Raw genomic sequence first — 10,306 nt, 5'->3', positions numbered from 1 at the left:
GGAATAGGTGGTTCCAGTGGACATGCCCAGCATTATAAAGGGAATAGGTTGTCATGTGGAATGCAGCATTATAAAAGGGAATAGGTTGTCATGTGGAATGCAGCATTATAAAGGGAATAGGTTGTCAGTGGAATGCAGCATTATAAAGGAATAGGTTGTCAAGTGGAATGCAGCATTATAAAGGGAATAGGTTGTCATGTGGAATGCAGTATTTATAAGGGAATAGGTTGTCAAGTGGAATGCAGCATTATAAAGGGAATAGGTTGTCATGTGGAATGCAGCATTATAAAGGGAATAGGTTGTCATGTGGAATGCAGCATTATAAAGGGAATAGGTTGTCATGTGGAAGAGCATTATAAAGGGAATAGGTTGTCATGTGGAATGCAGCATTATAAAGGGAATAGGTTGTCATGTGGAATGCAGCATTATAAAGGGAATAGGTTGTCAATGTGGAATGCAGCATTATAAAGGGAATAGGTTGTCATGTGGAATGCAGCATATAAAGGGAATAGGTTTGTCATGTGGAATGCAGCATTATAAAGGAATAGGTTGTCATGTGAATGCAGCATTATAAAGGGAATAGGTTGTCATGTGGAATGCAGCATTATAAGGTAGGTTGTCATGTGGAATGCAGACAGAGACTTACCGCTCTTGGGCAGCTTCCGGGCAGTGTTGGTTCTGTAGCAGAGACTTCAGGTCCTCTCCGTGAGAGACACAGCGCATGTAGTCCTCAGAACAGAGGGGGCAGCACTGATCAACAACGCAGTCTGAACAACGAAAATAAATCACATGTTATTGGTCACACGGTTAGCAGATGTTATTGGTCACATACACACGGTTAGCAGATTTTATTGGTCACATGGTTAGAAGATGTTATTGATCACATACACATGGTAGCAGATGTTATTGGTCACATACACATGGTTAGCAGATGTTATTGTGGGTTTAGCGAAATGCTTGTAAATGACACTAATATTACGATGAAACAGCTGGACTTCTGCTACTAGTTTACAGTTGTATGTAGAATAACACCAGTGAATTGTCATGTAAGCAATAAGGCCCCGAGGTGGTGTGGTATATGGCCAATATACCACTGCTACGGTCTGTTCTTAGGCACGACGCAAAGCGGAGGTGCCTTGACAGCCCTTAGCCGTGGTATATTGGCCATAGACCACAAACCCCCGAGGTGCCTTATTGCTATTATAAACTGGTTACCAACGTAAAAATATGTCAAATCGGTGGTATACGGTCTGATATCACAAGCTGTCAGCCAATCAGCATTCAGGGCTTGAACTATACCCAGTTTATTCTAAATAACCATGTTTTGTCCCAACCCCATATAATCATTTTAATCTTGACTCATCTTACACCGGACTGTTCAGAGCAACAATGGACCTAGTGTGACTCATTGATCTGAAAAATCTGTCACCGGCCATGTCAAAATTGTCTGGCCTACTAATCATACTACATATTATTTAGAACGGACTGTTTAGTAGACATGAATGCAGTAAAGCAAACAAATAACATTCTAGGCCCCTCCCTCCGAGAATATCCACATTCTAGGCCCCTCCCTCCTGGAATATCCACATTCTAGGCCCTCCCTCCTGAGAATATCCACATTCTAGGCCCCTCCCTCCTGAGAATATCCACATTCTAGGCCCCTCCCTCCTGAGAATATCCACATTCTAGGCCCCTCCCTCCTGGAATATCCACATTCTAGGCCCCTCCCTCTGAGAATATCCACATTCTAGGCCCCTCCCTCCTGAGAATATCCACATTCTAGCCCCTCCTCCTGAGAATATCCACATTCTAGGGCCCCTCCCTCCTGAGAATATCCACATTCTAGGCCCTCCCCCTGAGAATATCCACATTCTAGGCCCCTCCTCTGAGAATATCCACATTCTAGGCCCCTCCCTCCTGAGAATATCCACATTCTAGGCCCCTCCCTCCTGAGAATATCCACATTCCTAGGCCCTCCCTCCTGAGAATATCCACATTCTAGGCCCCTCCCTCCTGAGAATATCCACATTCTAGGCCCCTCCTCCTGAGAATATCCACATTCTGGCCCTCCTCCTGAGAACACGTAATCTAATGTGTTGATTCCTGCCATTGGTTCATTTTGGTACAGCACTTGCCCTTATCAGCTGTTGTCTGAAAAGACTGTTCATCAGCAGTGAATTTACCGGATGAAGAGCTATGAGTATGACATCACGACATTTAAACCATTCTCGATTTTAGAAAGTTTGATAGGATGTCAATTTTCGCATACCTAAAATGCCTGCCATTTAACAACACGGTATGGGTATTCGGACATTGTAGCACTGCTGTCCAACTGTGTACCTGTTTGAAGTCTGGGACCGGCAGCAGCTCCTCCAGTCTAGAACAGGAAGTGGCACACCGAGTTTTGCAGCGATGAGTACAAAGTTAGGACCATACTCCACCGGGAACACCACCTGACAGACAGAGTCAAGGTTAGGACCTTAGTTAGAGATGATCCTTTAACTTCTTTGGGATAGGGGGCGGTATTTTGACATCCGGATGAAAAGCAAACTGCCTGCTACTGAGGCCCAGAAGCGATGATATGCATATAATGGTAAGATTTGGGTAGAAAACTCTAAAGTTTCTAAAACTGTTAAAAATAATGTCTGTGAGTATAACAGAACTGATATGGCAGGCGAAACCCTGAGGACAAACAATCCCCAACAAAAGAATTCATCCTACCACTGATTTGTGGCTGGCACTTTTATAATAGGGCGAAATTGTCCCCAATTGCAGTTCCTAGGGCTTCCACTAGTGTCAACAGTCTATAGAAAGAGTTTCAGGCTGGTTTTTTGGAAAATGAGCCAGGAATTGTAGTCTTTCTAGGTGGCTCCCATTTTGGTTGTTGTGTTTCCAATTGCGTGAAATTGAGCGCGTTCTTTGGTATTTTTCTCCGGTATATTGTATTGTTTATTTGCGTATTAGGGTACCTGAGGTTTGTTATAAACGTTGATTGACTTGTTTGGGATTCATTTGTATGCATTTTGATGGAGGGAAACTGGGTGGATTATTGACTGAAAGCGCGCCAGATAAACTGAGTTATGGATATAAAGGACTTTATCGAACCGAAGGACCATTTATGATGTATCTGGGACCTTTTGGAGTGCCAACAGAAGATCTTCAAAGGTAAGACATTTATTATATCGCTATTTCTGACTTTCGTGTGCAACTCCCTGGTTGAAAATGATTTGTTATGCAGGTGTGCTGGGCGCTGTCCTCAGATAATCGCATGGTTTGCTTTCGCCGTAAAGCCTTTTTAAAATCTGACACGGCGGCTGGATTAACAACAAGTTAAGCTTTATTTTGATGTATTGCACTTGTGATTTCTGAAAAGTTTTAATATTTATAGTAATTTAAATTTGAATTTGGGCCCTGCAATTTCACCGAAACTGCTCGAAATGCGTGGTAGCGTCCCACTAATCCGCAAGAAGTCTAAAGATCCCAGGGGTGAAACCCAACAAACATAGAAGAAGCAGAGTCTGATCACTGTTCCAATACTTTAAAACGGCCTCCTGCCTTGAGATTAAACACACTAACATAAGCTTATGATCTGAGAAGAGAAGTCCCATCATGGAGGTTAGGAGCCCTGTTTAGCTTTTAGGCAGCCTCGTGTTCCCCGCCCCCCCCCCCTCTGGGTCTTTCCACTACCGGCTCTATCATACCTTGAAGAAGTGTTCCTCCTTTCTGGGTCTTCCACTAAGCTTGAATGCCAGCCTTCAGGAAGTTAGATTCAGGCAAATTTCAATCGCGGCATCGTTTGACTGCAACACAAAAGGGTCCAGACAAACATCAACAAGCTTGGACCACAGTGTTGGTTTTCCTGGAGAACAGCCTAGACCTGGACCTAAAAAGCAAACAAATAGATTATCTTTAAAAGTGCTTTAATCTAAAGACTCATTTTACTGCCCTTACTGTTTCAAGAGAATGGGCTTGTCGAATATTCTCCCCAGTTGATTAAAACACACCTGTTTCCAGACCAAGATGCTTGGATTCTATCCAGGTGTGGTTTTCAACAGCCTTGAAGGTCATCGGGATGTCCCAGATCGGAAACAATTCCAGAGTCCCATCCTGAGAAGAGACACCCAACCAGTTACCACCTGCCACGTGCATCTCAACCCATCTGCCAGTCTCCAATCACTTCCCACACAGACGCCAAGCCCCTTCCCCCTGACACTCACAACACAAGTCGAAGATTAAAGATCACTTCTTCCTCTGACAACAAGCACGTTTCAAAACTTCCCCATTAGCATTTGAAGTTTGGTCCGACATAAGGTCCGGTCATATGAACACCAAAACACAATTTACTGTTGTCCCGTAAAATTACGCACTAAGGATCCCAAAGTTCGAGCTTAAATTAATTGATGCTTAACTGCCTGTAGCTCAGGCCCTGAAGCAAGGATATTCATATTCTTGGTACCACTTGAAAGGAAACACTTTGAAGTTTGTGGAAATGTGAATTGGAAGGAGTAGGAGAATATAACAGCAATAGATGGTAGAAAAAAACACAATTAAAAACAACCGGGATCTTTTCTACCACCATCCTTTGAAATGAGGGAAAGGTCGTAGGTTCTATCCTGGTTGTAATTTCCAAATAGTGTCCAAAGAGGCAAGCATCTGGACTTTGATTTAGCTTTTCCAGTATTAGTAGCCCATAATTATAAGTTTCAACATTTGCAAAATACCAGTTTTTCAATAAACTGAATATCCTTCATATTTTTGGTCCAAAATGAAAAAGGTTAGTAGCATACATTTTTACGCATATACATGGTTTCCGGATATCCCGTAAAACCCAGCTCATTTGTAATCATAGCTAGCTTTTGTTTGAACCCCGATTTGGTGCTTAATTTGACAAAGACCAGTCATTCAAGTGATGACCGCCCGTGTCATCAAGCGGCCATGAAGGCGTCGCTCTCTTGACCAAAAGGTGTCCTATAGGGATATTACTACACTCCTAATGATATAGTTAAGTATGGATACTTCTAGGATCTCTGAAGGAATAGATAACGAAAGTGAATTTGGTCCTCAGTGAAACAACGTTTAGAGTGGGAAATTCACAAGATTCCTTTCTTTCGCAAATTGTTGAACGGAGTGGAAATATAAAAATTGATCGTGCATGCTGTATGGACCTATTTTAGGATCTAAAATATTTTTTCACACTAACAAAATTGACACTTCAAATGTTACTCTGAGACCCTTTGGATGATACATTCTGAAACTCATTGGCTCTGATTTTAAGTACACATTTCACCTTGAAGAGGTTTGATAATTTCACATCTCGGTAAAAAAATAAGTGTTTTTTGTTGCTAGGCGCTCACCCAACAATAGCAAATGGCATTTATTCGCAGTAATAGCTACTGTGAAATTGACAGTGCAGTTATATTAACAAGAATTTAAGCTTTCTGGCCAATTATAAAGACACCGTATAATGTACTTGACATTGTTGTTTCTCTAAACTCATGATCTTGAACATGCTCTGCATGATTTACAAGTCCCGTTGGGGACGTTCAGCCTGAATAGGAACGTCCGATCCTTAATTATTAATATCTGGGTTTAGTCATTTAAGTTAACACTGAAATAGTTTTTTCCAAACCCAACAATTTAATTTGAAATAAATAATATATTCAGTGCAGTCGGAAAGTAATTCAGACCCCGACTTTAACCACTTTGGTTATGTTACAGCCTTTCTACAATGGATTCAATTATTTTCTAATCAATCTACACACAATACCCAATAATGACAAAGCAAAAACAGGTTTTAGAAATTTTGGCAACAATTATAATTAAACAGAAATGTCAAATTTTCATAAGTATTCAGGACGTTTTACTCAGTACTTTGTGAAGCAACCTTTGGAGCGATTACAGCATCCGAGTCTTCTTGGGTATGACGCTACGAGCTTGGGTACACCTGTATTTGGGGGAGTTTCTCCGCATTCTTCTCTGCAGATCCTCTCCGCTCTGTCAGGTTGGATGGGGAGCATCGCTGCACAGGCTTATTTCAGGTTTCTCCAGAGATGTTTGATCGGGTTCAAGTCCGGGGCCCTTTTCCCCCTTTTTTCCTTTTTTGCCTGGGCCACTCAGAGACTAGTCCCGAAGCACTCCTGTGTTGTCTTGGCTGTGTTGGATTAGGGTCGTTGTCCTGTTGGGAAGATTGAACACCTCGTCGCCCCACCAGTCTGAAGGTCTGAGTGCTCCTGGATGCAGGTTTTTCAATCAAGGATTCTGGTGGTACTTTTGCTCAGTTTCATCTCGTCTCGATCCTGACTAGGTCTCCCAGTCGTTCTGCGACTGAAAAACTATCCCCACAGCAATGATTACAGTGCCAGGTTTCACTCCAGACGTGACGCTTGGCATTCACGTTTCAAATCTTGGTTTCATCAGACGCAGAGAATCTTGTTTTCATGTTCGAGCCCCTTTAAGGTGCTTTTTGCAGAACTCCAAAGGCTGTCATGTGTTCTTTTACTGAAGAGTGGCTTTCCGTCTGGCCACTCTAAACAATAAAGGCCAAGATATAGGTGGAGTGCTGCAGAGATGGTTGACCTTCTGGAAGTTTCACCCCATCTCACAGAGGAACAAACTCTGAAATCTTCTGTCAGAGTGACCATCGGGTTTCTTGGGTCCACCTCCCTGACCAAGCCCCTTCTACCCCATTTATCAGTTTGGCCAGGCAGCCAGCTGTAGGTGGTGTTCCAAACTTCTTCATTTAAAGAATGATGGAGGCCACTGTTTTGAGGACCTTCAATGCTGCAGATATTTTTTGGGTACCCTTTCCCAGATCTGTGCTCGACCCAATCCTTCTCGGACCTACGGACAATTTCCTCAACCCCATGGCTTGGCTTTTGCCTCTGACATGCACTGTCAATCTTGGGACTTATATAGACTGGTGTGTGGCCTTTCCAAATCATGTCCAATCAATTGAATTTACCACAGTGACTCCAATCAAGTTGTAGAAACATAATCAAAGGAATGATCAATGGAAACAGGAAGCACTTGAGCTCACTTCTAAAGTCTATAGCAAAGGGTATGAATTATTTATGTACATTAAGAATCTTATTTATTATACATTTGCCAGCCATTTACATTTGTATACATTTTAGAATAAGGATGTAATGTAACAAATGTGGGAAAAAGTCAAGGGGTCTGAATACCTTTCTGAATATATATAATTTATTTTACACTGTTTGGATGCTTTCAACAGCAGAAAAATCCTGAGATTGATTAGGAATCTCTTACCCCGTCCTCTTAGGCCAGGATGAGCAGCCACCTCCTGTCTGTTGGACGGAAGATTCTGGAACCACCTCCGTTACCCATGGACACAAACTCCTCCAGCTTCCCATATGCTTTGTGTTGCCCTGCGCACCACCTGCCACATAACTGCTGACATCATCCGGAGAGGAGGGACCACAGGCCAGGGGAGGGCAAGAGGAAAGGGGGATTCTGCTAAGGAAGAGAGGGAGGTGGAAAGAGAGGTTTGAGTCACAGTAGTGGAGGCATAGTTCATTGTCTAACATAAGCCACCCACAAGCAAGCGAAAGGCCCTCCTTAGTCCCTTTTGCAAAATCAAGATCATGAATCCTATACTCCTGCTTCATTTTTTTACAAGAGAAGCTTCACAAAAGAAGTACCCCCTTTAACACGCACTCATAGAGAAATGTCCTTCTTCCGCCAGAGGAGACTATGCCTGCAGCTTTGATAGCCGCTGACAAATGTTCTGGACGCCGACGAGAGCGTTGACGAGTTACACCTCAGCCCCCAGTTAGCTGCTTCCCCTGGATTAACACCCCCGGTATGCACTAAAGGACAGGGCTATCTCACAGGGCTATTGGGGTGTAACCTGCCTAAATTGACCAACCGCCCTTAGCACTCTCACATAAGCACGCTCACGGCACATAAAGTGCTTTGAAAGGCTGGTCATGGCTACATCAACACCCCGGAACCTACCTAGAACCCACCCAACATAGACACAGTGACGCATCTCAAGTCACACTACCCCAGCCTTTCCCATCTGGACAAGAAGGAATACCTATGTAACAGAATGAATGTCATTGACAGTATAGCTCCTCAGCATTCAACACACCAACAGTACCGCCGTCCAAGCTCATCATTTAAGCTTGGGGCCCTGAGTCCTGCAGGCCGTCTCCAGGCGTAAATGGTAGGCACCAACCACCCATCCATACACTGATCCCAGACACAGGGGCCCCACATGGGTGTAATCCTTAGTCCCTCTCCTGTAACTCCATTCACCCATGACTGATGCCACGCCAGCCTAAGGGGTGGTGCGGATCAGTCCATACATCACCGGGAGCACATTGCCCCTCCCAGGACATGTACCGCACTCGGTGTCACAGGGAAGGCCAAGAAGATCATACAAGGACCTCAGCCACCCGAGTACGCCTGTTCGCCCCCGCTACCATCTACAGAAGGCGAGGTCAGTACAGGTGCATCCAAAGCCTGGGAACCGAGAACTGAAAAACAGCTTTTAGCTCAAGGCCATCCCGCTGTTAAATAGCCACCCTAGTACCTGCCCCTGACTTAGTCACTGTCACTAGCCAGTACTACCCGTTACTCACCCTTGCACCATAGAGGCTGCTGCCGCCTGCTAACAAAGAACATGGAATCACTGGTCACTACATATTTCCATACTCTTTTTACACATTTCATATGTATATATGTATCCAGTCAAGTCGCATCCATGTCAATTATTGAAGAATATTCTATATCACTATCTTTATATCTTACAACACAACTATATAAACAATACTTTTAATCCACGTATTTCTTCAGATTATATTAGTCTAGCCACATACGGTCCATACAGCCCCCATCAGACCAGAGCCTCATCCACCATATTGGTTTTATTTCATTCGTTTAGGTGTGTATTGTTAAAGATTATACTGCACTGTTGGAGTAGAACACAAGCATTTTCGCTAGACACCCACAATAACATTTGGATAAAATGTGTATTTCAACCAATAAATTTGATTTTTAAAGAAAAGGGAGAGGATCATTTTTTAAATAATTTTCCGAAATGGCTTTTGACAATTTGGATGTCTGCAGCAGAAACATCTTGGGAAAACTGTAGAAATAGCACCTTGGGTCCATGAACACACGTTAACGGTTTGGAACGATAAGGACCGTCATCTTTGTTCATATCAGCGAGAAATAGAGTGGACTGCTAATTAGCTATATGCTTCTCATGAAACACCTTCGTGTAAAACAGGAAGAATCGTACAGCCACAAAAAACAGTTGTCCTTGAAAAATACTGGTTGGCTGCCACTGTTTAAAACGGGTTAACCCGTGTAAAGACAAGTTGTTCCTTCCACTGTGTATGCATTACGTGTTACTTTTATATTGTTCGCTACTTTCCATTCTCTCTGCATGGTTGGGAAGTGTGACGCGTACATTTTATATGCGCTAGGCTCCCATCATAGATAACACAGCAATGGAGGGCCGAAGCACGATCGCTAACGTTTTAGCTCACGAGAATAGAAGCATAATAGCATAACAAAAAACAAAATATAACGATTTAGCTAATACATACCCAATGTTTACACCTCTAAGCAACTTAAACGCTTCGGATTTGTTATCAGACAAAATGAAATGAGCGGTTGTATTATATTATATTTTTTAAAATGCTAGTTAGCAACAAGAAACACAATTTTTGGCGTTTGCTTTGTTGGTTATAAAGAGAACGCAAACGTACTTCCGGAAACAGTCCCTTAATGATTGGTTGGTGCAGTAGAGGATAGCTACGAGGTCTTATCTTTATATCTGTTTCATTTATAGAGTCTGTGACAGCAGGGCAGCCCCCATTGAGGCTACAACCCATAGGAATCCCCACCTCAGGTTGACCCACTTAAAAATGGATTGCGGAGTATGGGGTGGAAGCCCCTCAACAGCGCTTCCTATGCTAAAATAGCTTTTTTGGCCACTAGAGTCTCTATCCATTTTGTTTGTTTTTTCTCTATGGGTCGTTCTGTCCTCAGCGTTCGTCAGCAACACTAAAAAGTAACTCTTCCGGATCACGGGGAATTTCTGATTTTTTCAAAAATAAAAGTCCCTAATAAGTAGAGACGTGTATTAACCTGTATTTATTCTATAATGTATGAAAAATAATTGTCTAGAACATTAAACAATGATAACTATTTGTTCATTTTTAGTGACATTTCCATTAAATTGGGTTTTTAAAACCCATTGTTCCACAGGTCAAATTAATTCCCACTATGCAAATCATTGGTATATGTATTACGTATTGGATTAATAAAGAAA

At 42.7% G+C, this 10,306-nt stretch overlaps 1 protein-coding gene across 2 annotated transcripts in view; it reads right to left on the bottom strand.

Annotated features, from left to right (window-relative positions):
- Nucleotides 1-10,306, bottom strand: part of LOC112074660 (zinc finger protein ZFMSA12A) — a 36,151-nt gene that overhangs the window by 2,570 nt on the left and 23,275 nt on the right. The gene's annotated exons all lie outside the window — the stretch shown is intronic.

The sequence above is a fragment of the Salvelinus sp. IW2-2015 genome, unplaced genomic scaffold, assembly GCF_002910315.2.
Source record: "Salvelinus sp. IW2-2015 unplaced genomic scaffold, ASM291031v2 Un_scaffold2746, whole genome shotgun sequence".
In the NCBI taxonomy this organism is placed as follows: Eukaryota; Metazoa; Chordata; class Actinopteri; order Salmoniformes; family Salmonidae; genus Salvelinus; species Salvelinus sp. IW2-2015.
Note: the sequence above shows the minus strand (reverse complement) of the source record. Positions and strands in the feature narration are given on the sequence as shown.